This window comes from Prinia subflava, chromosome 1, assembly GCF_021018805.1.
Source record: "Prinia subflava isolate CZ2003 ecotype Zambia chromosome 1, Cam_Psub_1.2, whole genome shotgun sequence".
In the NCBI taxonomy this organism is placed as follows: domain Eukaryota; kingdom Metazoa; phylum Chordata; class Aves; order Passeriformes; family Cisticolidae; genus Prinia; species Prinia subflava.
The window spans coordinates 122,591,849-122,619,121 of record NC_086247.1 but is presented as its reverse complement, the minus strand read 5'-3'; the positions used below and the strand labels follow the sequence as shown (position 1 = coordinate 122,619,121).

Below are 27,273 nucleotides of genomic sequence, written 5' to 3'. Positions count from 1 at the left end.
GCTTGCTTTAGCACAGTAGTCTGTTAGCACATGGTTAGAATAATATTTTTCACTCTTTTAAGAGCTCTAGTCTATATTAGATTGTTATCTAATTAATTGGTGGTAGCTGACTGATCACATGGTAATACGCATATAAAGAGTAAAGAGCTAGAGAACAATGGAGTATGTAACAAGCCAATATATAAAAACTCATTACCTGCAAAAATTCTAAATTTAAATCTGTCTCTATTTGATTGCTTCCATTCTTTCAACTTCTGCTTGTGCCCTGCAGGAAAAAAAGAAATCATCATCTGTGGTCTTGAGGAGATATCTAGCAAACACACGGAAACACATGCAGTGAAAAGAAGCTGACTGAGACAAATATTTATTGCAAGAAACCCCTACCAATTGGACAGAAATGATACATGGAGAAAAATCAAATTTATTGTGGAAGATGATAACAGATTTCAATGTGTCACAGGTTCAGAAAAATAATTTGGAGATTATCTTTTTGTCATATTGAAGAAATAAAAATATATGTACCACAATAATCTGTATTAATCCCTTCATTTGAATGACTTGACAGAACGTACCATGTGATCCCTCAGCTGAACTAACTAAACAAAGCTTTCCACAAAAGTTCTACAGCAGTTTTTAATAAGGATCAGAAAATTACTTTTTGAAGGTGCCAACCTTTTTCATTTCAGAGAACAAAAGCATCTATTATACTTCTTTACTGAGATCTTGGAGATTAATATCTTTTTCATGTATATCTAGACAACTGTCACCTTATATCCCTCAAAAAGTATTATTATGATCTCAAATTACTGTTGAATTTGTCTGTTAACCATCTGTTAATTGTCCTTCTGACTGGCCAACAAAGAGATTCAAATATCCACTCTATATATTGTGTTGAATATGTCTATTCATTGTGCTACAGCTGCAGTGGCTAACTAGGAAATTTGCATTGAAACTTTTATCCATACTCTTGCTGAAATGCACTCCTAGAAGATTGTCTGCTGAATATTTGAGATAAGATTTAAAGAAATAAAAGGATTATCAGAAAAGAATAAGGCAAATAAAGCTTAACAAGTTATGAGGACAGTCACTGAGGTCACAGAAGTCAAGAAGATACTTCGGGTCAACTTTTTAGGATTTTTCATCCTTGTTTAATTATAGATCTTTAAAGTTTTCTTTAAAGCATATTTTATTTGATTTTACCAAAGGAAATGGGGAAATTACTTGCTTTCAATAAATGGATGGATGGATGGATGGATAGATAGATAGATGATAGATAGATAGATAGATAGATAGATAGATAGATAGATAGATAGATAGATAGATAGATAGATAGATCGATCAATTTTTTCATCAGTGCCCATTTAAGTTTGTAGACTCCTCTGGCTGTGACCCAAGAGGCAGGTTCATCTCTGGGGAAGCCTAGAAAAACCCCTGCACTTACACCAAGACAGGTGTTTTCTCTGCAATTCTGTGATTCCAGAAAAGAGATGCAGTTCAAGCCTAGCTGTGTGGAGCTATATTGCACAGATAAATGTCTCCAAAGAGCAAGAGAAGTAAAAAAAACAAAAAAAACAAAAACAAAAAAAAAAAAAAACCACAACACTTTCTGTTTCCCTCAGAAAGGTAGAAAGTGCACTGAAAGTTGGTTACATGCTAAGTGTTGACCAAGTGAAGCATGAAGAGCAAACACATGGCACTGGTGAGAGAGCCAAGCTCCAAGCCCTAGCAACACTGCTGAATTCTGGCTGACCCCTGCAGAGGGGAAAGTAATCGCCTTCTCTTAGAAAGTAAGAACAAAGATGCCTACAGAAAAGAAACCAGGGGAAGAAATGTAATGTCCCCTGTGCTGCAAAACAAGGAGAATAAAATTCAACAAGCAGCACTATACTTTTGTGCACACACAAAGAAAACAAGCCAGCTCCAGAGGTCTGTGGGGCAGCAGCCTGGCACAGGGTGGATTGCTGGGCATTGCCTCACTATTTGTGCTCAGCTCCTGAGAGAACTGTACACAGGGCTCTGTGCAATCAGAGGTACAGGTTTATAAGGAGCATTGGTAATAGAACTCCACTCATAGTTCCATCCTACATGTTTTCTTGGAAACGACTCCACTAACACAGATTTTATAAGGGTGTTTTTGTATTAGTCACATGGCAGAAATCAATTTTTCTGGGGTAAATGGCTGTCTACAGACATGCTCTACATCTTGGCAGACCACCATGGGCTGGTAGAGACATGAGCAGCCTGTAAGTGCCAAACTGAAGAAACCTCAGAGAGAAGATACCTGTCACACAGCAAGTCAAGCTGGCTTCCCTTGAAGCTGACATAATGGGTGTTTTTCTCAGACATTCACAGATATTTTGCTTTCACTGCTTTGAAAACATGTATTACGAGAATACTTGTGTTTTGTTTGTGCTTAATCATATACAGTTAGACAGCTTTAGCAGCTATGAAGTTGGGAAGGCAAACACTAGAGATGTGTTCCTTTTTTTTCTGCAAAAAGCAAGCCAAGGAGCTGTTTTAAATCCCGGTAGGAAATGTTCATTGCACAGTGAGCATAACTTCAGAAAGCAGCTGTCCGTGTTCCCACTGCCGTGGAAGAGGCGCTTGCTGCTCTCATGGCCTGAAGTTTAACTGAGAGCTGCCCAAACAAAACCCCTGTGGGCGCATTGCTTCCTCCTGAGCCCCTTGTCCTTGTGTCCCCTCGGCAGCGGGAGCGGGATCCGGCGGGACCTGTCCCAGCGGCTGCTCTGGAGCCCCGGGCGGGAGCCGCACATTGGTGCTCTGGTTTATGTCTAGCAGCTCCCACCGAACTCGCTGTCCTGGCATCCCCAGGGCGCGCTGGGGAGCCGCTACGGCCAGGAAGCAAACAGTTAATTTGTGGCACTTCTGTACACATTTGCCAAAGAGATGCTGAGACAGGGATTCGTATTTCACACGTTCCCGGCGGCGCGGGGGATGATGCACCAGTGTTGCTCCACAGGGGCTGGGCGCTGTGAAGGATGAGGAATTCCCCCAGACCCCGCGGCGCTGCCGTGCCCTCCGCCCCGGCCCCTCCTGCCGGCCCCGCCGCCCGCCCCCGCGGCCGCCCAGCCCGAGGGACCGGCCGAGGGAGCAGCGCCGTCCGCGGGCTGCGGCGGCGGGAAGGGGCCGGGGAAGGCATCCCCAGGGAGACGGGACGCGGTGAGCGGGGCCCGGGACGGGGCGGAGAGGGGTGTGTGCCTCGGGGCCATAAATGTCTGAGCCGGGGGCAGCGGAGCTGCGTCCCCTCCCGGCTCCCGAAGCGGCCCGGCAGCGGCAGGTGAGCGGGGCCGGCCCCAGCCCCATTTGTCCTGCTGAGCCCCCTGTTCCCTGTCGAGCCCCCTTTGCCCTGCCGAGCCCCCTTTGCCCTGCCGAGCCCCCTTTGCCCTGCCGAGCCCCCTGTTCCCTCCGAGCCCCCTTTGCCCTTCCGAGCCCCCTTTGCCCTTCCGAGCCCCCTTTGCCCTTCCGAGCCCCCTTTGCCCTTCCGAGCCCCCTTTTCCCTGCCGAGCCCCCTGTCCCCTGCCCAGCCCCTGTCCCCCGCGCTGCTGTCCGGGCAGCGCCGGCGGCCGCCGCGGGTGCCTCCTGCCGGCCCACGGGGGCTTTTCGCAGGGAATTCCCGGGCGTGTCCTTTCCTCCTCTCTCGGGGTGGGTAGCAGGAAAATGCCGCGGGGTTGTGTTCCTTATCTCCAGTTCTGAAGGGTTTGTTATTTCGCAAACCTAATGAGAGACCAGCAACCAAGTCAGTGAGAACGTCGTCTCTCGATGGAATTTTAGTGTCAGCCTGAAACAAAAAAAAGTTGCTTGATTGTTTTTTGAGGGAACAAGGGTCGGACAAAACCTCAAGCTGATTGCACAGCCTTGGTTTGATCAGCAGAACATGTTCAAAAATTAACTCTTTGTGCACTTTTTCTTTGCATTATCATGAGGCTTCACTTGTATCTCTTATCCAGTAAGCTGGATGCATTTTAAGAATTATTTCACTCTAGAAACCAAGAGGTAGAAATATTGATACTTTACAGTGTCAGTCTTCTTCCTGACCTCTCCTCCCTTGGCTGTGTACGGTTTTGAAGATCTGTGCCATTTAATTTAACAAAGATCATTGACTTCTCTGCTGTACTGGCTTTTTGACACCTGTGTTGAGAGCTAGTAATACAAGAATTGTGTAAAACTTGGTCCCAGTTAAAATCTTTATAGCAAATGAATTGTTTTCATGATTCTAATATCCAAAAGCAAAATCTGGGAACACTTGAGTTGTGCAAAGCACAGCTCCCCTTCTCTCTCCTGTCCTACTACCCGTGGAGTCCTGCTTGTGCTGTGGCAGGGATTCCTGCCCTTTCTTACCTGCAGTTGCTGATCTGTTTAGCCTGTACCCAGTAATGGCAGTTAACTCTTTCAGGTAGGCCAAAAGCATTTTGTTTCAATGAAAATTTCAGTTCTGTATTTCTGAGCAAGCAGAGAAATTCACAGTAACTTGCAGAGCTGCCAAGTCATGAAGTACAGAGCCCTGGCAAAAAGGATTCTGAAGAGTTAGTTTATTTTTGGACACGAAGACACAATTTATAATGAAATTATGCTGTCAGAAATGTTTTTCTAGTTCCCACTAACTTAAAGAGTCAAGTATATACAAGTTGAACAGAGTTAGGCCTGTGAGAGTCTTGTCTCATTTCCTAAATGCAACTTGCTGGTATCTGGAAGGAGGACCCTGATTCTACATTTGTTACCTACCAATCAGGCTCTCTGGAAGATAAGACTATATGGATTTTTGGCAGAACAGAGATGACTTAAATGCAATTATATATATTAAAATATGGCACTGATGAAAGGTGTTATGGCATATCCAGGGATGGCTTTCAAAAGATGATGTGTATGATCATATTTCCAAACTCAGAGTCTTGGAAAAGTTCAGCGATTATTTATAAGGAAGCTGGAAAAGCAAGTTTAGAAGGAAGAAGGAATTTGTATGTTTGTATAGTATAGGTATTCTGGAAAACATTTTTTGGATTTGAAACTTGCCTAGTTACATATCATGTTTTCTTCACTCTGTCCAAACAAAACATGCTGAGGTTCTGGCTTCTATTACGCATCAGTTGTTGGAGAGCCCTGATGGGCAGCTGAAGCCCTCCTCATCTTTTGTCTGTCTAAAGAGAAACAGGGCAGTGGAATTGTCAAACCAATAAACTGCATCTCACTTGATTCGGGTGCCACACGAGCTGGTGCACAAAGCTGTCTGTGCCATGAGGAGCACCATGCCCTGGAATGGAGAGCAGCAGAAAGGACCTTCAGTTTGGGGAGCTGGCTCAAACCCTGTTTCAGCACACAGTGACCTTCATAGAGGAGGTTTTTATATCTGAAAACTTGTGATAAAGCAGGAAAAAAGAGAAAAAAAAAAAAGAAAATTATATTTTAACTGACACCAGAGACAACTGATGCAAAATAGCTCTTATGAAAATGCCTCTTTAAAAAAAAAAGTAGCTATCCCACTTCTAATCTAATCACCAGAAGTGACTTGTTGCTGGAGGCTTAGTTCTGTGTAGCACGTCACTCTTCCTTTCTTTTTGTTGTCTTTTGTATTATGGATGTGACTGCTGCCATCTGAATTGTTTACTGCATGAAAGATGCGTTCTTGCTTGTGCCCAGGTCTCCAGAGCCATGCCCAGCACAGTGCAAGGTGATGCACTCCTTGTCCTTGTACCTCACTGTGAGAGACGAGGCGTGAGTCACTTCCCTCGGGGGCAGCGATGACTAAATGCCTCTCCTTGGGAGCACCAACCTGGAGCTGCCACAGCAGCAGCTGGGCACACAAGGGATCACCACCTCAGATCAGCTCTCTGATGACTACGTGGTGTAAAAGCAGTTCATTAAGTTGCAGGATTAAAGACTTTTACAGCTCATAAAGGAGGAAAGCTCATAAGAAGGTAATAAGAGAAGGAATATTTAATTTTGCACGAGTCTTCCTGAAGTTATGCTGCTTCTGAAATGTAATTCATAAGAGATTTGTATGCAAGATTTCACAATGTGTCACATAAGAATTACTAGAATTAAACCATAAAAAAATTACTTGTATAAGATTTTCTTAGAGAAAAACACCTTCCTTTAATGTACATGTCATAAAGCTCTTTAGAAGTCTCTTGCTTTATTAACAAAACCTCAAAGACATTTACAATTAGGAACAGGTACAAAATGTTCAGGGTATTTTTTGTGTTGTAAATGTTTTGGGATTAATGTGAAGTATTTCATTTTCAACTTTTCAACTGAGTCTCTATGAACAGTTTGAAGAAACAGGAGAGAGAGTCTGTAAACCAGACCAGACACCTATCTTTGCAATAAAATTCCCTTTAAAATTATTTGGGGAACTCTGCCTTATAGCAACAATGGATTTACACTTGGTACAAAAAGGCAACGTCATGGATTAAAGGTTTTGTACTGTTCTTTCCAGCTCCCGAGTCATGCCTTTGGTCCTGATCTTGAATATTTGCATCTCTTTTCCAAAATTTTGAGAAGGTTTAGGTCATCAAAATAACGTGGTTTTAAATTTAAATACTCCAGTTCTGTGGAAAATTTTCTGATGTACAGATGCAGGTCCAAATTTTGGGTGGAGGGAGGAGAATGTAGTGGTTCATGCCCATAGCTCAGACTTTGGGAACCCCAAATTTAAGACCAGAAAAGCCAAACAGGTTTCACAGAACAGTTCTTAATTATTACTCCTGCATTTTTATGGAAGAAAATGAAGTTTCAAAGAGAGAATAAATGTGTGCCATTTATGCTGCAGTATTACAGATATTGTGTATAAATACCAATGGCAATGACAGGAAGATGAGAAGTGTTCTTTTTGTCTGCTAGTACTTTGTTGCAGCGTTCAGATTCCAGGCTGGTCATTATCTTTTCAGTTTGATCTTGAGAAGCAGTGGTTATGAATAGGGGCAGGGATAGAACCACAACTCCCCCGCTGAGACGGAAATCTCCTCCCAATTGAAGCCCATGACAAAACTCCCATCAACATCAAAGCAGAAAGATTTCAAGCACAGCAACCTGAATGCATCTGAAATCCACTGTTGGGCAGCTTGGAAAGGTCAAGGTTTTTTTCAAAGATTAGTAGGGAAAAGAAAAAGACAGAGAGCAAATCATGACTAGCATGAAGAGAAGAGGAAGTTGACAACTAAGTTCACAGTTCATTGCTAAATCTGTGTTCATTAATGAAGATAATTTTTGTGAAAACTGATACAGGCATTCAGCTAGCTTAGGTGTTTCTGTTTCAAATGAGAATGGGATTATTTTTTTCCTTGATTTGATGTTAGGGAAACGAATATATAAGATTTGATTGTCACAAGTGGTATCTATAGCACAATTATGGCTGTTAACTAGCATATTCTGCAAAGAGAAGACAGGATTTCCCAGATTACCTGCTAAAGTTTGTATCTTATGTATCTCATAATTTTCAATTTCCATGTGTATGTGTTATTAAAAAAACCCAAACAACGAAAGATTTATTGTCACAATGTACTTAAAAATTTATTTTAAAATACTTTAAAACCTTTTGCAAAGGAGATACTGAAAGAGAAATAAAAAGTTTTGACTTGACTTTACTGTTAACTCAGTATATACAGAAGGAGTTTAATTTATAACTTTAGTATTTAAATCTAGTAGTGACATCTCATAATATGGCTTTAGTGTTCAAAACCAGAAAAATAACCCCCCACCACAGTGACATTTTTGCACCTTTTTTCCATACTGGAGCAAATCTAAACCCTATCAGATTTATGAAGTCTGTGAAGTGTAAGGAGTTTATTGTGTTAAGGAAGCATAAATTACTCCATAAAGCCACAAATGAACTCGTTAAATTAATGTTTGCCTGATGAGTCTCCAGGGAGCACAGAAGCAGTGTAAGGCATGCCCTCCTCGTGGATGAGATGGGAAGTGACCAGCGTGACAGATGTCAGGAGGCTTTTGGAGGGGAGGATGGCTGCTGGGAGAGCAGACTTCTGCTGCCCTGGAGCAGCTGGGGCTGCTCAGGGGCAGGCTAGGATGGAGCCTGAGCTTCAAGCTGCTGGAAAAACCGTTTGTTACTCTATCAGACCCTAATAAATTAGATTCTGGGAGAAGGATGATGGTTAAAATGGATAAATAGAAGTGCTGTGGTTTTCATCCTGGCTTCTCCAGCTTTTTTTGCCCACTTGCTTGCCTGTTGCTTTGCAATTGTTACTCACTTATGTGTATGCTGAGATTGGTCTTGTGCTGTTCATGCCTTCATTCTCAAAACAAGCTAAACTGCACCTCGAGTTTGTAATTATTTATGCAAAAGCAGACTTGTATCACTATTTTCCTTATTGCCTCCTTTTGTGTTATTTTTCAGTTTCTTGTTTGTAAGTCACTGGCACAGAAAGGAATCAGGGACTCATTATTGATGTAGCAGCACATCTTAAGCTGCACAGGACCCTAAAACTGAGTTCATAGCAAGGGTTCATCTCCCTGAATTCTGTAGCTCAAGTTACTTGTCAGTTTTGATGTTTGGCACTGAAAGAGGTTTTAAAGTATTTTTTGGTACAATTAGTGTATTTTAAACTGTAATTGTTTTGTCATATTGAAATATGAATTTTCAGGAAATTAAATTTTGGCTTTATTAATTTCAAAGGTGAGACTTAAGCAGTCTGTAGAGTCGTCAGAATTTGGAATCAGTTGAAACAATGCTTCCAGTACACAAAACAGGATTATTCTCTTGAATTACCTTTTAAATGTGTTTTCAATAGATTGCTCTTCTCTGTTGCCTTGAGCATTTAATGTGAACTAAACTCATATCATAAAAGGCATCTTATTGTTTTTGATGAGACTAACACTAATATCAAAGGATGGCATCAAAAAGGAGAGTGTCACAAATTATTCAGGTGTGCCTCTCTCTTGCCTGTAGAGACAACAACAATATGAGCTGTGTTCCAGAGAGCTCACAGCTTAAGCAAACCTGAGTCTTGATTTCAGTTTGGGACTGACTGTGTGCAGAGATAGCTGATAATCAGTTTTTGGATAAATGAAGATTTATAATCCTGTCAATAACAAATGCTCTGAAGGCTCTGGCCAGGGTCAGCTGCTTGCTCTGTGTCATGGCAGTGAAGCAGGTGTGCTAGGCAGAACAGTGTAAGTACTAAAAACTCAGCTAAAACTGAGGCAGAAATGATGAATTGGCTTAAGTCAGAGGAAAAAAAAATAGAGTATGAAACAGAATGTAAGATTTAATGCTCCATAAGTATTTTATTAAAATGCTTTGGTGTGTATTATTCATTTCTCTTTTTGTAAACACTGGCAAAGTGTAATAAAATATATTAAATAAGGTCTACTTAATATTTTATGTTTATGTTAACTCTCATGTTTATTCAAAAAAATTACCCTATCACACCAGGAAATTAAATAGTAAAATGCAGATTTTTTCACTTCTGAAATAACTGCAAGGAACCATTCAAAGGATCTGCAGCAAATAATTTTTGAGAGGATGTTTGGTCATAGTTTTCATTAATAAATACAGCTGAAATGAGATCTGTGTCTTTGTAAACAGTCTTTTAACTCTGTCTTTAGGATTTTTCTTTGTTTAAACTTATTCTAGTCAGAACTAAATTCCAAATTTCAGTGTTGTTCATCCATATATTGCAAATAAGAATGGAAGGTGAAGAGCTCTGTACTATCATGAGGTAGGATTTTCTTTCAAATTCAGGGGCTGTTTTTGTATTTTGCACACAGGATTCTAATTCCAGGACACTGCTATGTGCAGTTGAATCAATGGTGGTCGCAGCAGATTCACAACACTGTGAGTAGAGATTCTGCTGTTCTTCTTCTGCATATGGGCCTCCAAAATGAGCTGAACTTCTGGAAAGCAAGAAGAGACACCATTTTACTTAAAAACAAACAAATATGTTATTTCAGGTGTTACTGCAAACACCAAGGAGAACTTCCTTTTGGGTTGGCTGCCTCTATGCACTTGGAAAAATGAGGCACCAAAATGACTTTATGTTGTTTTGGTTTTGTGAATAGTAGTTTCCCAAAGTAATCAGGGTTTGCATAAATTAAAAAAGAAAAAGTTAAACATAAGAGGGAGTTGAATGTTAAGGGGTTTGATAGCTGTAAGGGATTCTGTTGTTGCTGTCCATCACTTCTAAATTTCTTCCCATGACATTTCTCACACTCTGGAGAAAATGAACTTGAGTATGAAGTTTATATTCGGGAAATTCTTGCTAAACTTGGCTGTGGATCAGACAACATTGATTAATGATAATAATCATTGTTACAAGCAAAATAACTCTTTTAATTGACAAATATAGGCAAGGTTACTTACTTTCCAAATGCCAAATATTGTAGGGAGCTGTGTTTAATCCTTTTCTTTTCCATGCTTGTTATTTGCAGTGTTGTGGTGTCATGATGCCAGGTGAGTGAAAATTGTGAATAATCCAGTTCACTCCCCACTTTTTGACCTTTCCAAGGATTTCGGCCAGCATGTGTCAGTCTTTATTTGCTAGTAGGCTTGGGACATATTTATTCATTAACTCTCTGAGTGTACTTGTAAGTTCTATATTTTTGACAGGCAACCATGATTTTCAACAGGGTTTTTTTTATCTTTTGTAAAATCATGGCTTCAGTATTGTCTTGATTAAAAAAAAAAAAAAAAAAAAAAAAAAATAAAGTTAAGATCTTGAAAGCCAAAGAAAGCAGCTGTTATCCTGCTTTTCAGAATGTTCTCAAGGAAGTAGATGTTAAGGGTAGAGTGAGTGAGATGTATACTTTGTGTTTATGTGTGTAAATGTAACAAAGTAATCATAATTTCTCTTAACCAGAGAGTGTAAGCCGTGGTGCTAAATTATATAAGAGATACAGGAGCTTTTTATGTGCTGAGATGGATCATTGTTTGTTTGTTTGTTTTAAAATTTATATGGGTACTTTTCCTGTCATAAAAATAGGTGAGAGATAGAAGTAGCAAAATCAATTAGTATGTGCACTTTTTTCAGCACCATGTTTTGATACTTTAGATGCAGTAAATCTGTAGATAGATAAATTCTACTGCTAAAAAAATTAAGGCAGTTAACAATAAAGAAATAATTAGCTAACATAATACTTTTCATATAAAATTAAACTTTAATGAAATATAATGAAATACCAGCTTCTTCTATAATGTTATTCAGTTTAGGAGACACTTGTTCTGCAAATCTTACAAAATATTTTTGTACCTATTTTACTTCTTAAAGTAAAGATCACTAATAAAGGTTTGTAATAAAACCTGAAATAGTCACATATTTACAATTTTTTTTTATTATTCCTGTGTTAAAATTTTGGGTTGTTGATGGAGGTCATAATTTTGTATTAGTGAATTGAAACATAGTAAAACAGCTTTTGTGTTGATGTATGACTAGAAGAAAGGACTGAAAAGTCCATATTTCATCAGGTATCTTTAATTACTCAATAGTCTACAGTGACAGGATGCAAAAATGTCAGGTCTCTTCTGAAGTTTGGAAGCCAGAGATATGTGGAACACCTACCAGGTGATGGAAAGAAAGCATTGCTCACCAGAACCTTGCCACCTGTACAGGCTGGCATTGCTCTACATCTCTCATTTTAATAATTTTTGAGCAGGAGAAGAACAGGTCTCTGTTGAACAGAGATAAAAACAAACTGTTTGTGTGAGTCTGAATTTTTCCCAGGTCCTCCTATGCCAGCAGGAGCCCCGAACAAGAGTGCCATGCCTTCTGCTGAAGAGCAAAACAGCAGAAACTTCTACAGTCTGTGAGAAAAAGTTGTCAGTTTGTTAAACTTCCCACTTGAAGAAAATATGGAGTCCTTTCCCTGTTTGATGAAAAAGCCCAAGCCATCGAACACAACACCAGAGGCTTTTTCATAATGTCAGGGTGCACTTGGTGCCAGACTGGTTAGAAGTATTAACTGATACATAATTAGACCCCTGGTGACCAGACCTGGCCTGTCCAACATACACCCCATCTAAAATGGCTGCAGACTTCAGACTTATTTTCCTTTCATTCAAAGTAGAAGTTTCACATTTCCACGATTTAGGCATCTGTGTTTATTCCTGCTTCTCCTTGGTCTGGTTGGCATCACTGAGAGGAACTGCAGACATTCTAGAAAGGTGTTGGGAAGCCTTGGCTACCAGAAGTGGAGTGAAAACCATCATAGCCACTTGATGAGCCTTCGTGCAATTTCATGAGCAATCTTTAGCTGTAACACGCCACTAAAACATGCATGTCTTTCTATTTTTGGTAAATTATTACCTTGCATTCTTCATTGAATCTTGGTTAGCTTAGAAATGATCCTTTCTTAAGCTGAAGTGCTTTTCCCCTTTTATATTTTTACAGTACTTGTAAAAACCGAAGATATTGATCATTATCTGATACCACTGGAAAAATACGTTCAGCTCTTTTGGAAGATGAAATGCCCAAAGATCTTTAATTTAATCCCACCTTTATTTTACAACATCTGCCTGATATGGAGACACTCTTGAGTTCTATAGCAAGCCTGTGTGAGTTGTAGTCACAACCTACTTTTTATCAGGCAGCTTCAAGTTAGGGTTGTAAACCACTGAAGTACCAAATAAATAAATGTTACTTGATACAGAGGACACTATTAAAAAGGACATGGACTTAATCTTTTAGCTGCCTAATAAACACCAAAATTACATTACAGATACTTTTGATCAGTTTTAGATTATTAAATTTGAAGAGGAGATGAATAAATAGTTGTCAGATAGTCATCAGCCATACAGGTACTGTGTACTTAAAGAACAAAATACGCTTCTTGTCTAGTGAAACAAATTCTCTAGAAGCCATATAACCTTTTCAGGATGTGTTGCTGCTCTTACTCTCCTTTGTATAAGTTTGGTATAAGTTTGGTGCCTTTCTTCTTATCACACTTTTTAGTAGGTATTTCTGTCTGTGAATTTCAAAATGCCAGTAAGATATGCACAAGCCAAGAAAACATGTGCTTTGCAAAAAGGCTGTGAAGGACCTGCCTTGAGGAATATTTTGTGGTCAATAAGAGTTCCCTATGCTTCCACTAAAACCAAGTGTACTGCTGGGAGCGTGAGCACTTCTAATCTTGACAAGCAAAGACATTCTGTAGGGTTCACTATTCTGGAGCATTTTCTTGGTCAGGAAGTAGGAGAATTGTATATTACGTATGCATATGTGCTAGGTTGGATTCTGGGGTTGGGGAAGCCCTCTTCTGCAAGTTTACTAAATGATAAAATCTAAGAGGATGTTTGTGTATTTGTTGACACAATATGTGCTATCGGAGATTCAGTACCCAAGAGCTATGGCAGTGTTATGTCAAACAGACATAGATTTCCAATATCACTTTTACTGAGAGGAAGAAACTTCCTTTACTGTGTTATTTTCTGAATGTTCACAGTATAGTAGATGATACATAAGAGTCAGCTGAGGATGCTCTGGGAGCACCTCAAAATTGACCATTGCATTATGAGATAATTATAAAACTAGAATAATTAGAGATAATTTTTTTAAAATATAATACATATTGGGGTTTGTGTTTATAAATAAATTGAAAAGTAACTTTATAACCGATGTCATGACTACATTTTGAAAAGTAACTTCTAATTTTTTTTTCTGTGGTTCATTTATTTACATTCTAGTCTAGATCGTATTTTCCACCAAAAATCTTTTCAAAGAAGAAACTGAAGAAGCTTTGGAGCATGCAAAAACAGCTAAAACTATCTTAAAAAGCTTTAAGGATTTGTTGTTTTATCACAGAAACATGTTGGACAGTTATTTCACCTATGCCAAGGAACTGAAACCATGGGATTTCACATCTGAGATGTTGTTTTCCACATTTGATATGTTCCATAAAAGCTCACTAAAGATTGAGGTATTGCTTATTATCTATGCTGTTGGATAAGTGCAGTATCTGAGAAATATGGGCTATTCTCAGTCATGCAGACAGCAAGGCTCAGGTTTCTAATATCCAGAACACAAAATCACAATGCATAGAGGAGAGTTAAGAGTTGAACAGGATGAGAATGTCACACGCTCTGCAAGGAGCAGACTAGTAACAGCATTATGAGAAATTGCAAAGGTGATTCCTAAATCCATCCTTTCTTAGGGTTTTGGAAGTTGTTTTAGTAAAGTGCTGGTCTCTACATGTAGCCCATGGCTAGAACTTTCCCCTGAGCATGACACCTGCCTCTAAGAACTAAAGACTCATTTATTTAAAGCTATAAAAAAATGTAGTGTTTTAGGCTAGTCCTTGAATGAGACAGAATATCCTTCCTCTCCCTTTTTTAAATCTCCACCTTTAAGCAAGGGAAAATTAAAAATCTGAGGTCAGGAAAGAAGTATTTGTCTAATGTTGTGATTAGTCAGCTGTGTAGGGTGGGAGCAGACATAGCTTTTGGTTCCTGCTCCTGGGGAGTTTTTCTTGTTCTTTACTGAAAGTGGAAGCCTTTGTAGTAGAAGTCAGGACTGGCAGCCAATTAGAATTATAGATTCATAGAATAGTTTGAGGGAACTTTGAAGGTCACCTAGTCCTATTCCCCTGCCATGAGCAGGGCCATCTTCAACTAGATCAGGTTGCTCAGAGTCCCATTTCCAGGGATGGAGCATCCCCAACTTCTTTGGGCAATCCGTTCCAGTATCTCACCACCCTCATACTAAAAAAAAACATTCCTCCTAATACTCAGTTTCAATCTACCCTCTTTTAGTGTAAAACTCCTCTCTCTTGTCCTGTAGCAACAAGCCCTGCTAAAATGTTTGTCCCCATCTTTCTTATAAGTCCCTATTACATACTGAAAGCCTGTGATAACGTGTCCTCAGAGCCTTCTCCTCTCCAGCCCGAACAATCCCAATTCTCACAGCCTCTTCTCAGAGGAGAGGTGCTCCATCCCTCTAAGCACCTTTGTGGCCCTCCTCTGGACCCATACCCTTCTAGGAAATGCAAGGCTCACTTTTGGGATCTTAGCTGGAAAATCATGTACTTTAGTTCTGCAATTATTGAGACAGTGTGTTGCTCCATCCCACCCCTTAAAATACTATCCAAGAGTAGGAAATCCAATCTTACAGTGTCTGACAGTGCCCACCAGCACGATCTGTGAAAGGGATTTGGGGTGAATGTGTTGGATCTTGGCTGTCTGTCCTCAGAAAGACAGGTTGAGGTGTTTTTGGCGGGGAGGAGCTGGGGAGACACTTGGGTAGAGCATCGTGTGCCAGTAGTTTTACAGATGTGGCAGCTCGTGCCCATCAGAGACGCCGCGCCCCGCCGATGTGAAGGAGCACGTGAAGGAGCACGTGAAGGAGCATGTGAAGGAACACATGAAGGAGCACGTGAAGGAGCACGTGAAGGAGCATGTGAAAGAGCACGTGAAGGAGCACGTGAAGGAGCATGTGAAGGAGCACGTGAAGGAGCATGTGAAGGAGCATGTGAAGGAGCACATGAAGGAGCACGTGAAGGAGCACGTGAAGGAGCACATGAAGGAGCACATGAAGGAGCACGTGAAGGAGCACATGAAGGAGCATGTGAAGGAGCACGTGAAGGAGCACGTGAAGGAGCATGTGAAGGAGCACATGAAGGAGCACGTGAAGGAGCACGTGAAGGAGCATGTGAAGGAGATTTTGCTGGCAGTCATGGTTCTTCATAATCAGGTGGGGCCACCGAGAGCTCTGCCTGAGCCAGGGGTGAGGGAAGTCTGTAGACGGTGAGATGAGGGGTCTGCAGTGACCAGGGCTCTGCTTGGGGAACTCTTGACTGGTTTGCTCCTGGGGAGAATAGCAGTTGCTGATTTCTACACATGCAAGGAAAAAGTTATTTTCGTCCCTTTGGGGCCTAAAACAATTACTTCATTTGAGTGAAATCAGAGACCATAGAAATTAATTTGGCAATGTTACAAAAGAGGTTAAAGTGTGTTCAATTTTGTTCCTCTGGGAAACATTTAAGTTTAATTTTCATAGCAACATTTTCTGTTATTGTAATAAATCATGTGTTTATACATGAAAGTACGTGTTTAGGAGTGCTTGCTCTTTTTCATCTAGGTCTTTTTTAACTCAATCTGCTGAAATTGAAATGGAGTTAAATGTGTATGCTCTATGGGACAATTCATTTCCACTTGTGTTTTAATCCTGGAAGTGAATCAACCAGGATGAAGCCTTGCAGGAAATATCTGTTGCTCCTCCACCTTTTCTTTCATAGTAATTATTTAAGATAGCATAGACTTAATGCCTCATTCTGCCCGACCAGAAGGGAAAAGGTCAAATGGCAAAAACCATCTCAAACATAGGTTTGTTACTAACTTTTTTTGTAGAGATTAATCAACTTTTATTAATTTGATTGAGGAAATTTCCATTATTATGTTGCATTTTCAAAAGCTGAAAAAACTGGTTTTTTTGGTGAATGCAAAGGGCATAGTTAAAGTGAGCAGAATGACTGAATAGTTTCTGGAAAGCTCTTCAGAAAAAGAATATACAATCCTGTAGATTACAGTAATATGTTAACATTTCACCCTGTACACGGGGTATTATTATTTCCTTGCTTATTCAAAAGTATCTGTACACTTCTTGTGACACAGGGAATTTATAGTGCTGAATTTTACTAGGTATGAGATAGGCTTCCAACACAGCTGGGTACAGTGTCTACCATTCGTTCTTTAAAACAGAAATTAATTTTCTTAAGAATAGATTTCTGGATGCATTTTCCTGATCAGGTGAATTATTTAGAAGTGTCACATGTATAGACACACTCAGATGGCTTTTGCCAGAAATTGTTAGTGGATAAACTAAATTTAAGTGAATAAAATAAATTTGGATAAAGTGAAACAAAATACCCCAGCAACACTGTCCAAAATTTTTTAAAGAAGGAAAAAGGTTAATTTTTCACATATAATTTACAGAACTGTCAGTTCTGGAAGCTTTTTTTCCTGAGTGTTAGGATGCAATTTACATGCAGTTCTGGTGCAGATACAAAATCTGTTGATTCTACTCAAAAGATAGGGAATGTTTTTAAAATGTTGGTTTATAGAAGTGTCTTGCAATAAAAGCTAAAATAATTCCTAAGACTATGCTCACCAGCAGTCATGGCATGTCTTTATGATAAAACAGAATATTTATTACTGTACCTTTTTAGACACTTTTTTTTGTAATTTTCAAAATTTTGTTGTTTATTCATTGTTATAAATATCTGTGGACTTGGAAAATTAGGTTTTTGGAAGGATTTCATCCCCTTCTAACATAAATTCAAATAAAGAACTACTCTATCGTATTATGCAGTTGGCTTTGCTGTCCGCTGGCCAGAGCACTTAGCTGGCAGGAGGGCAGCCAAATTCTCTCCTTCATTTTTGCCCTGCAGCTTTGTGGAGCGGGGTGATATTGATTAAATTCCACTTGAAGTGAGGGAGCTGGTGAAGCCCAGGTGTGTCCAGGTGCAGGTGTAATGGGTGCCCTGGGATGACTCCCCTTTCACTGTCCTGATGCAGGAAGGGATTTTCCTAGCTGTGACCCTGCCATTTCCCTGTGCTCCTGGCACCTGTGTACCCACGAGGCTGCTGGGTTTGCCCAGATGCAGACCATTAGAAGGTGGGCTATCAGCATTGCTGATCTCTGGGAGCTTGGATCTGCTGTACGACAATTTTGGCAGTGTGCTAAGGAAGGAGATTGCCGCATGTGTGAGGAATGGATTTTTGGTAAGGCAAATTTTTGGAAACAGACCCAAATATTAAAGTCAATAAAATAATAAATAACAAAAATAATTTGATAAAACATATATTAATGGTATTTATAAGAAACTTATTAGCAGAATATAGAGATTTTCTGTTCCATTCGATGGGGTAAGAATTATATTCTCTGTGTGCATACACTGTTTTTTCTTGCAAGTATATACCTTAATCTAGATGATTAAAACCCCAGAGGAATGGTTACAAACCACATCTAAACTAAATGAATGGCACATGCTTAGTTCATGAAGCTTTGCAAAGTTGTTAGTTCCTTTGGACTAAAATCCTGGTACTTCTTTCAAATCCATGGCAAAGCTTTCTATGTCTCAAGGTTAAGACTCACTCTGCTGTGCTTCTGAGTTTCATTGCTCCTGATAAAATCCCTTAGAATTCACAGTAAATTCCTGCTGATCCCTGCACAAAGCTGCCTCAGAAAGGAGAAGTGAATGGCAGCAATGATCCACGGCTGCCTTTTTTCTTCCTTCTGAAGCACCAGGAGGCTCAGAACCAGCCGTGTCTGTGGGAGATGTGGATTCAAGATACCCCTTCTGAGGTTTGTGTGTAGTTTGCCTGATGTTGCCTTTACCTCTGGAGGATTTTCTTCAGACTGAGTATATAAACTTAAATTTGGTGACATGCTTGAACAGCAGTTTAAAGCTGCTAGGTAGATTGCAGCAATTATCACATTTGGTCAGGTGTAGACTGTAAGAGGGTTTGAATTGATCCATTTTTGAGGTGATGAGTGCTTCCTTGGTGACTTGACTGACTCAGGACAAAAGCAGCTTTTCTAGCACAGTTCTGAATGAGCATTCTGCATTGTAAATTTGCTGACTTTCCAGCTTATTGCCAAGTAAAGCACAGTCAATGAGCATTAGTTTTCAAGTTTGAGCCACTCTTCCTAATGCATGTAATCTTAGTGTTGACAGCAGAAGTACAGGGGAAATACCAAGCACCAATTACTGCACCCGTTTTCCTGTCACCACTAAAATATTTATTTTCCAGGTTCTTCAGAAACTATTTGCCTTTGGGTTCTACAATTCTGATCAGGAGCTTTATCAAACAATAGCTGTCATCTTACAGCTAACTTATTTGTCAGAAGCTTCAAAGTTGATGCTGTTAAGTGCATGATATATGAATGGTGTCCACATATTTCCAGGAACAAGCCTTTCATGCTTCTCGATAGGCAGGAATGTGTTTGGTGAAAATGTGGATGGAACTGCCTGAAAACCAGCACAGAGCAATGATCTGGTTTGTGGTGTGGCTGGGGGGGATCTGATCCCAAAGAGGATCAAAGGATGCTTAGCTTTCAGGACACAAATGTGGGATTCTCAGACTTACTGTTTTAAATCAGTTCTTGATAAGTTAAATATATAGATTCTTAAAACTGAGTAAGTCACAGAACTATATCTAAATTCCTTTATTTGCCTTGGAGGAGTGCAGTAGTTCATCCTGTCATGGATTTTGTGTATATATGAGTGGGCTTGTACTGTGCATTTACAAAAACATCAAACAAACAAAATCTGTATTTGTTGAGGGATGGAGGGAGTTAGAAAGGAAGAAGATACTTAAATAAACAAGTCCATTTTATATGCTTATTCAAAAATGCTGGTTTTTATCCAAATGTCCACCTTGGCTACAGATACTTCTATTTGTTTGCTTATTTTTCAGGTGGCTTGCAACAAAAGAGATGCAGACAAGCTGCAAAGAAAGAAATTCTCAGAGATGATTAATGTTTAACATATTTAGCAAAGTAACAAGTGCAGCTTTACATGTACATGTTGCTGTTTGTGTTGCTAATGAAAAAAAAGCAGAAGATGCTGGAGCTCTCCCTTCAGAGCCAACATGAGCTTGCATTAATATGCACTGTCTATTTTCTGCTCTGCTATTATTTTTCCAAAAGTCTTCATCTGTGAACATGGTTAATTACCTTGAGTATTAATAGAATACATCTGTGCTGCAGAAAATGATTTGTTCTGTTGCCTGATACATGTGGTAGCCACGGATTATGACAACCTAATTGAATGTAACAATGATTCAGAGTCAAAAGATACTGTTTACTTAGTGAGTTGACTTCAAGTATTTGAGTAGCTGAAGTCTGATGTGCATAATAACCTTCTTAATGATAACACATAGGCATAATTTGTCCCTGTAAAAACTTGTTGAGAAGATCTCTAACAGAAGGGTTAACAGAGTGAAAAAGTAATGGGCAATATAGATGGCTATCCCTCTTACTATGCTTCTTAAACAGAGGTGTCACTAGTACAGATGTGTTGATTTTGTACTGGTACACTTGCATTATATCTTAAACTGTTATTTTAAATCAATCTCTATTTCTAAACAAATGCTTCATTTGCCAACTCAGTTTCTGTTAAAAACCACCCCAAACAACTATCACTGTTAATAGTATCGATCGTTGCTTGTTGGTTAAAAGAGAACTGAAAAATCTCAAAGTATGTTCAGTGACAGAGGTGAGCTGTGTGTTTAGCACTGCCATATGCCATCCATCAGATTTTTTAGCCGTTGGAAAAACATCCATTTTATACTTGTTTCTCTCTCTCACTCTCTCTCTCTCTTTTTTTTTTTTTTTTTTTTTTTTTTTTTTTTTTTTTTAATTCAGGAGTTTCAAGATGATTATACTGATTTTCAAGCCAAAACACTGGATGTCTTGCCTCGGTTTTGTGTAGGATTTCATGACTATTCTAGTTTAGGATCTGTGTTCAAAACCAGTACCTATATACATGAAAGTGTATTTATTATTAGGAAGATGGTTTTCTGCATTGCTTAAATTACAGCTTTAGTTAAGCTATTTGTGAATTGAGTGCCTTGAAAAACTGACATATGTATCACAGCTGGGAATCAAACTGTTTTCTATGATTCTATTCTGGCTTTAGTGATGTTCTGACTGCAGGTTCCTTCCGGAAGTTAACCCATAGCTAAAGCCAGATCTAAAATGCAATCCAAAGAAACAGGGAGATTTTCAGTTCACTAACATACTGTATTTTGCATTTGTCTGCATGAGGCACAGAGAATCCATGGAAGGCAGGTGTGTCCAGGCTCTCCATCCAGTGTAGCACATTGTTAACCTGGATAGTTGGAGCATGTTTCTGCTGGAGCACACTTTTACACAGGAATAATGAAAATTTAAGATACGAAAGAACCAATTAGAAACAGTTCTTCAAAATACGATTTAGGAATTGTCATGTCGTACATGAGTAAGTGAAGTCATGTTATTAAGAAAGAAGTAAGTATGTAAATGTATAAATGAGTGGTTGTCCTGAAAGGCACAAGGATGTGAAATCTCACACTTTTGTCAGCCTTGATGAAGCCTCTAGTGGAGTATGGTGCTCAGGCATTACACTTCAGGAAAAAGGATCTGTTGATAGCCACAAGGCTGAAGAAAAGAGAGAACAGACATAAATCTTCAAATACAATAAAGATTTCTGCATACAGGAAGGAAATAGTCTATTCTCTACACCCAGAACATACTGAACTTAAAGTGTATAAGGTTCAAGTCTGATGACTGAGGAAACCACTTTATGCCAAGCATAATGAATTGCTAGAACAGATTGCTAGAGGATGTGACAGGCTCTTCATTACTGAAGAATCTTCCAGGGAGAGATAGAAAAACCTCTCTTGCAAATTGCATAGGTATAGCAAACCTCTTCTTGGAGCAGGAACCTGGACTAATTCCTCCTGAAGTCGCTTTTAGTTGTACACTTCTATGACAGTGTATTACACTCAAACTGTGGCAGAGTATTGCAAATCAGTTGTGGCTATAAGGCAGCAATAATGAATATTTAGCTAGTAATTTTGAATAAATGAATTTTCCTTAGGTTGAGACTTTTGGCAGTGTTAGCAATTAAATGAGTGTCTTACATTTAACGTTTACACTGTCTCTTTCTAAACTTGTATTCTCACTGATTTCAGATAATTCATATATTATTACACCTACTCTTTCAAAAGGCAGATAACTTGTCTTAACTTTACACATATCAACGAGAATAGAAAGCAACTTAAATCACTTCTGCTTGCCACTTGTTTTGTAAGCTTTTATAGGAGTAGGTGTTTTTTTCCCCTCTAGTAAACATTAGCATACAATTAAGACTTGGAATTTTTATGAGACTCAGGAGGAAGAGCCTAGTGATTTATGAGAGAGAATATATCTGAGGAAGAAAAAAGGGGAGACAACAAACAAGTTAGGAAAGTACAGGACAGAATTTCACTTAAGAGGTGGAGTCAATCCTTGTGTGTCCCTTCCAACTCAGAATATTCTGTGATTTAGAAAGTATCAAGACTGCAGGGTAAATGTGTAGATCTGAAAAGCCTACTTCTATACTTTTTAGGATCTGAGCTAATCTGTCATTCTTTAGCATTCTAGAATTTATCTGTTGGGGACAATTTAAGAGCATATTTAGAAATATGTGGTTTGTTGGTAAGCACATGACATATACCAACAGCATAGCTTGGTACAGTGCCAATCTCTGTACTTCAGAAATATTTTGGATGAGATTTCATGTTGAGAGTATTACAGAAAGAGAACTCTACTGCTTTCTCTGCTGTTTGGGTTTTTTCTCTTTTTATTTTCATTTCAAGCTTTCAACCATCTTGGAAGCTTTCTAAAAAAAACCCCTGTCTGTGGAGATAATTACCCCAAATTGCAATATTTCATTGCAATTGTTTAGTGAAGAACTAGATAACTGCAAATGAACATGATGAACACATTAAAAAGGTATTGAACAATGCAAATATAAAAGTGCGTTTTCCTGCTGGTTCTTAATATCTTAATTTATATTCTAATAAGCAGGGAGCTGAGGAGGAGGTTATAATTAAATCATTAACAAAAATATGCTGGATACTTTGTGAAAGCTTAAACGTTCTAAAGAACTGAAGGAACAAGTACAGACATTTTGTTCCTACTTTTCATAGGAGTCCATAAAGAGTTTTGTTGTTCTGTGGAGACAAGGCCTTCAAAGGAACTTATGGGGAACCTAGAAATCCAAGTTATTTGAAATCTGTGCTCTGTCCTTTCCTCTTGTCCTGATTCTAAGCAAACATGCTTTCAGGTGGGAGCACAGAGGATGGAATCTCCTGTGAGAGCTTCAGGCACACATGAATTAAATTCTTGAGTAATAACAAGTCCAGCATTGAAAACTGAAATAGCTAGTATCATGCAAGGAGTGGAAAACAAACTTTCCACCAGAATTTGTTCATGAGGTGATGTCAGTAAAAGAAAAAAACACTGATTAGGTGTTTTTGGGATTTTGTCTTGCAGATTCTTAAAAAGTCTAGAAAATACCTTTATTTCTCAGAAATATGTGGAAAAGTTGAAATCTCTTGACCAGTATGAAGATCAGACATACCCAGTAAATGGAATGTTCAGGTGGATTAAATTTGTCAGTTTAATTTAAACCAAACTAATTATGCATAATCCTCAAAACCAATTCATGATGGTGAATTTTGATCCTAAGGTGTGTACTTAAAACTGTAACTAAATATGTAACTGAAGTTTGTCTTTGATTTCATAGTCAAAAAATGACAATAATCTTCTAGGGTATGAATTAATCTTGGAATCTGAATCCTGATATATTTTTATAGAATCATGCCACCATTCAGGTTGGAAAAGTCACCTGAAATCATCAAATACAATCTTAAACCCAGCACTTCCAAGTCCACCACCAAACTACATCTCTAAGTGCCATATCTATGTGTCTTTTAAATATTCCAGGGATAGTGACTCTACCACTTCCCTGGACAGGGTGTTCTGATGCCTGATAACCCTTTCAGTGAAGAATTTTTTTCCAAATATCCAGTCTAAACCTCCCCTAGCACAACCTGAGGACATTTTCTCTTGTTCTGTCACTTGCACCTGCAAGAAAAGACTGACCTCCACCAGGTTATGACCTCCTTTCAGGCAGTGTAGAGATCATAAAATCTCCTGAGCCTCCTTTTCTCAGTCTAAACAACCCTAGCTCCCTCATCTGCTCCTCATCATGCCTGTTGTTTTTGTTTTCTGGTCAGGAAATCCAGCTGTCCTACCTATACCTGCTCAGGGAAGAGTTCTTTCTATAAACAGTAAAGAATGTCATTACTGTAGTAAATGGTTTCCTCAGAAACTCACGCAGGAATGTGGTAATAACAGTTAGCTCTTACCCTGCAAAGTGCAATGGTTCTTTTAATTTTTCAAACATCAAAAAGCCCTTAAATCCTTTCTCCTAGATTGCTGAATACTAATTAAATGATGTCTCTTGTATACTTTCTCATACTTCAGTCATTAAAATGGTATTTTAATGCCTTTGTGTCCGAGGTTAAATGCAAAGTAAACAAAAAGTCATTGTGTTGAGGCTTCTGAAAGGATAAATATAAGATGAACTGTTTCTTCCTTCCCTTGAGATTGAGGCTATCACTTTATTGAGAGGTGAAATATTTGCTGATGTTGAACCAACCCAACATTCTAGATTCTGCTTTAGCTATATGTTAGAAAAAGAACAATTTTACAAAACTTCCTGATGTCCAGAAAACATATTTGACTGTAATATTTCAGTGCAAAAGTTAATGATATTTCAATGTACACATTAAGATATTTGTGAGTAGGGTCTTTTGGGTATTTGTTAGAATTTTTTTTTTTTCTTTTTAAGGGATTGTTTTGGAGGTTTTTTGTTTTTACTGGTATTTTGGGGGATTTTGTTGTTTGTTGGTTTGGGGACTTTTTTTTTCAAGATACTGGTATAATTCTAGTGCCACCAAATTCAGGTTTCTTGTTTCTCTTCCGGTGTTGCATATGCTTACCAAAAAAAATTTAACAATTCAGAATCCTTTCTCATGTTCCTTTACACAGCATAATGTGCTCCTGAGCAGAGTAGCCTAAAGTAGACCATTGAGTGGCTCTTTTTTCAAACATCGTGAGGGACTTTAATATTTATACAGCTTTAAGAAGAAGTGGTTTAATAAGTTCAAGAATACAAGAATACGAATTAACTCCTTTCTGTGCAGCTTTTCTTTTGTGGTTTCAGTATAGAATCCCCTGTATGCTTTTGGATGCTTTCAGAGGCAGTGAAAATGCTGCTTTGTAGCCTATTTGCCATAATTCTTTCAGCTTTTCTTATCTTGACTCATATATACAGGATCTATAGATTTCACTGACAGGTTAAGTAAGCTCAATATAACCTACAACCGCACTTTGGGTGTTCCTTCTCTCTTCCAGGCAAATCAAGAGCTTGAGATGCTGGGAAAAAAAAAAATATTTCTAATGCAGGAGTCTATCTACAGAGCTATTTGAAGTATTTATTCCAGGCTACAGGCACATGAAACAATGTTGAAAAGTGCAGTTGCTCAAGAAAGTGTGGGATATTCATGTTTATATTAATGTAAGATTTTTCTTGAAATTACTTATAAATTTAGAATAAATTTGAATATTATATTTTTAATTTGATCCTGGAAGTGGTTTAGTTTTGATTTAAAAAATAAATAAATACCGAAGATTTTCTGTTCCTTTTGTTTTTGAAATAATAGTTGCTATGTTTTAGGATACCCAGAGTAAAAATATCTCTGTTCCCAAGTCAACCAATTTCAAGATAATTCCTAAGCAAACAAACTTTGTAGTTTCATTTAGAGCTTTCCAACACACAGAACATGCTTGATTAATTAAAATAACTGAGTAAAACTTCAGAAATCCATAAAATCCAATCCAGAACTCAGGACTGTACATTAGAGAGCTCTACAACTCTACAAGTAAGAGTCCAGAAAAGTCAACATACAGACCTGTATGGGGAATCAGTCTTGCAAAGTTCTGTTTCCCTCAAGATGCTGCCTTTCACAGGCAAGGTTAAACATACACGTACCAGATCTTCTTTCTGTAATTTTGTTTGTAGCACCCCCAGGAGGAGCTGTGTGGCATCTTCTCAAAATCTCTCAGGTGCACTTTTATGTAACTTGCGGATATAGGTGTGTGTTTAATAGCATAAGAAAGCTGTGCATGTATGTTTTTATCAGATACTAAAACATGAAACTGCTAAAATGCTTGGCCTTTGAGTTGAATTTGGAGAAGATGGATTATTATGTGTGCTTGTTAAGTAATGGTGGTGTAGGAAAAAATTAAGGCTGAGCTCTTGCTGTAGGATGGGCTTTCCCCTGCATCCATTTATCTGTTTTGTAGCCGAAGCTTGTCTTTACCAAATGTTGTTTGATGCTTTTATCTGTACTTTCTGTTTCAGAGCAGCATTGATGATTGGACTAAAACCCAGTGGAGAGAGATTAATGTGGAACAGATGGATGTGTATCTCAGAAAGTTTGCCAAGGCAGGTTCCACAGCCCTCTATTTCTGCAATTTATCTGTCTCAGTGCCACCCCTTCCTCACTCTTCCCACCCACTTGGATGTTTCGGTGGGTTTATTACTTATGTCCCAGCTGAATGTTCTGGAACACACTTTGTTTTGGAGGCTTTCCTTTAAAACTTTATTTTCCTGAATGAGTTTTCAGCCCCTGTGGAGTTATATGTAAAACCAGGCTGTCACCTCTCTGAGCAGAGGCAGTAAGAGAAATAAAAAGAGGGTGGGGGTTCATGACAGACCCCTCCAGACAAGAACACTTTTACAGGTGGAATTTGCAGGGGCTCATCTGCTCTGCTCACAGACGTAGCTCTGCAGTGCTGGGAGCTGCAGAGAAGGTACTCATTTTTAAAGGGAGGGCACTTCTTTTGCTTGAAGTGTTTCAATGTTTTGTTGAGAGTAGCCCTGCAGAAGAAAATTCCAATGGGATAAGAGAAGTATCAAATAAAAATAAGAACAAAGACTCACTCCCCAGACTATTTGCAGGACACTACAGCTGTGCCTCACAGATGGTACAGTGGTTGAATACAAAGTCTTGAACCTAACAGGTATAAAGTTTCTTCTTGATTGTGTATTTGTTTCATTCAGAAACAAGTTCTCTTTATTGCATGCCCATTTATTTGTCTTTTAAGAGAAAAATCATACTCCATCCTAGATGTTTCCTCCTGAGTTGCTTCAGGTGAACTTCACCTACCCTGTTGTGATACTTTTTTTTTTTTTTTTAATTAAAAATCCCAGCTTTTGGTTTTGGTTCATAGGCTCCATGTCATCATGGAGCAGTTGTTGATTTTCAAAATTTGAATAAAATTCTTTTAAACCATTTTGGAAAAAAAAATTGAACCAATTTCCTTTTTTTTTTTTCATTTTTAAAATAAAAAAACCTGTGAAGCTGAAAGCGTAAAAGTGGAGGTAAAAGAATTCTTCTATTTTTCTTCAATATACCAATAATTTATCACATACAGTTTTAAAAAATGCACATTTACACTTCTTTTTAAGGCAGGAAGCTCCTAAACAGTATTAGCAAAAAATTGTGGGTTTTTTTTTTAACAAAAAGAAAATGAAAAAATATTGACTGTCATCTTTTTAAATCATGGGTTAAAATTTTAAAGGGTTTTTTTTTTCTTGAGTTTAATTAATCCTACGAAGTAGCAACAAAGTACTGCAAATATCCCCATCACTCCCCAAGGTTTCTAGTCTGCAGATACTAAGTCTGTATCTTACATCAGCATCGATGGTAGC

General features: G+C 38.7%; 1 long non-coding RNA gene across 50 annotated transcripts in view; it reads left to right on the top strand.

Annotated features, from left to right (window-relative positions):
* Nucleotides 1-3,077: 3,077 nt before the first annotated feature.
* Nucleotides 3,078-27,273, top strand: part of LOC134557645 (uncharacterized) — a 128,625-nt gene continuing 104,429 nt past the window's right edge. For 29 of the 50 annotated variants that reach the window (XR_010082147.1, XR_010082129.1, XR_010082157.1 and 26 more), the window contains exons 1-6: nt 3,079-3,180; nt 5,656-5,933; nt 9,742-9,808; nt 22,983-23,178; nt 24,912-25,074; nt 25,921-26,089. This is a non-coding gene — a long non-coding RNA (uncharacterized LOC134557645). Of the gene's footprint in view, nt 3,299-5,655; nt 5,934-9,741; nt 9,809-22,982; nt 23,179-24,911; nt 25,075-25,920; nt 26,090-27,273 lie in introns of all 50 variants that reach the window. The other 21 variants (XR_010082174.1, XR_010082173.1, XR_010082171.1 and 18 more) reach the window with 10 other exon arrangements.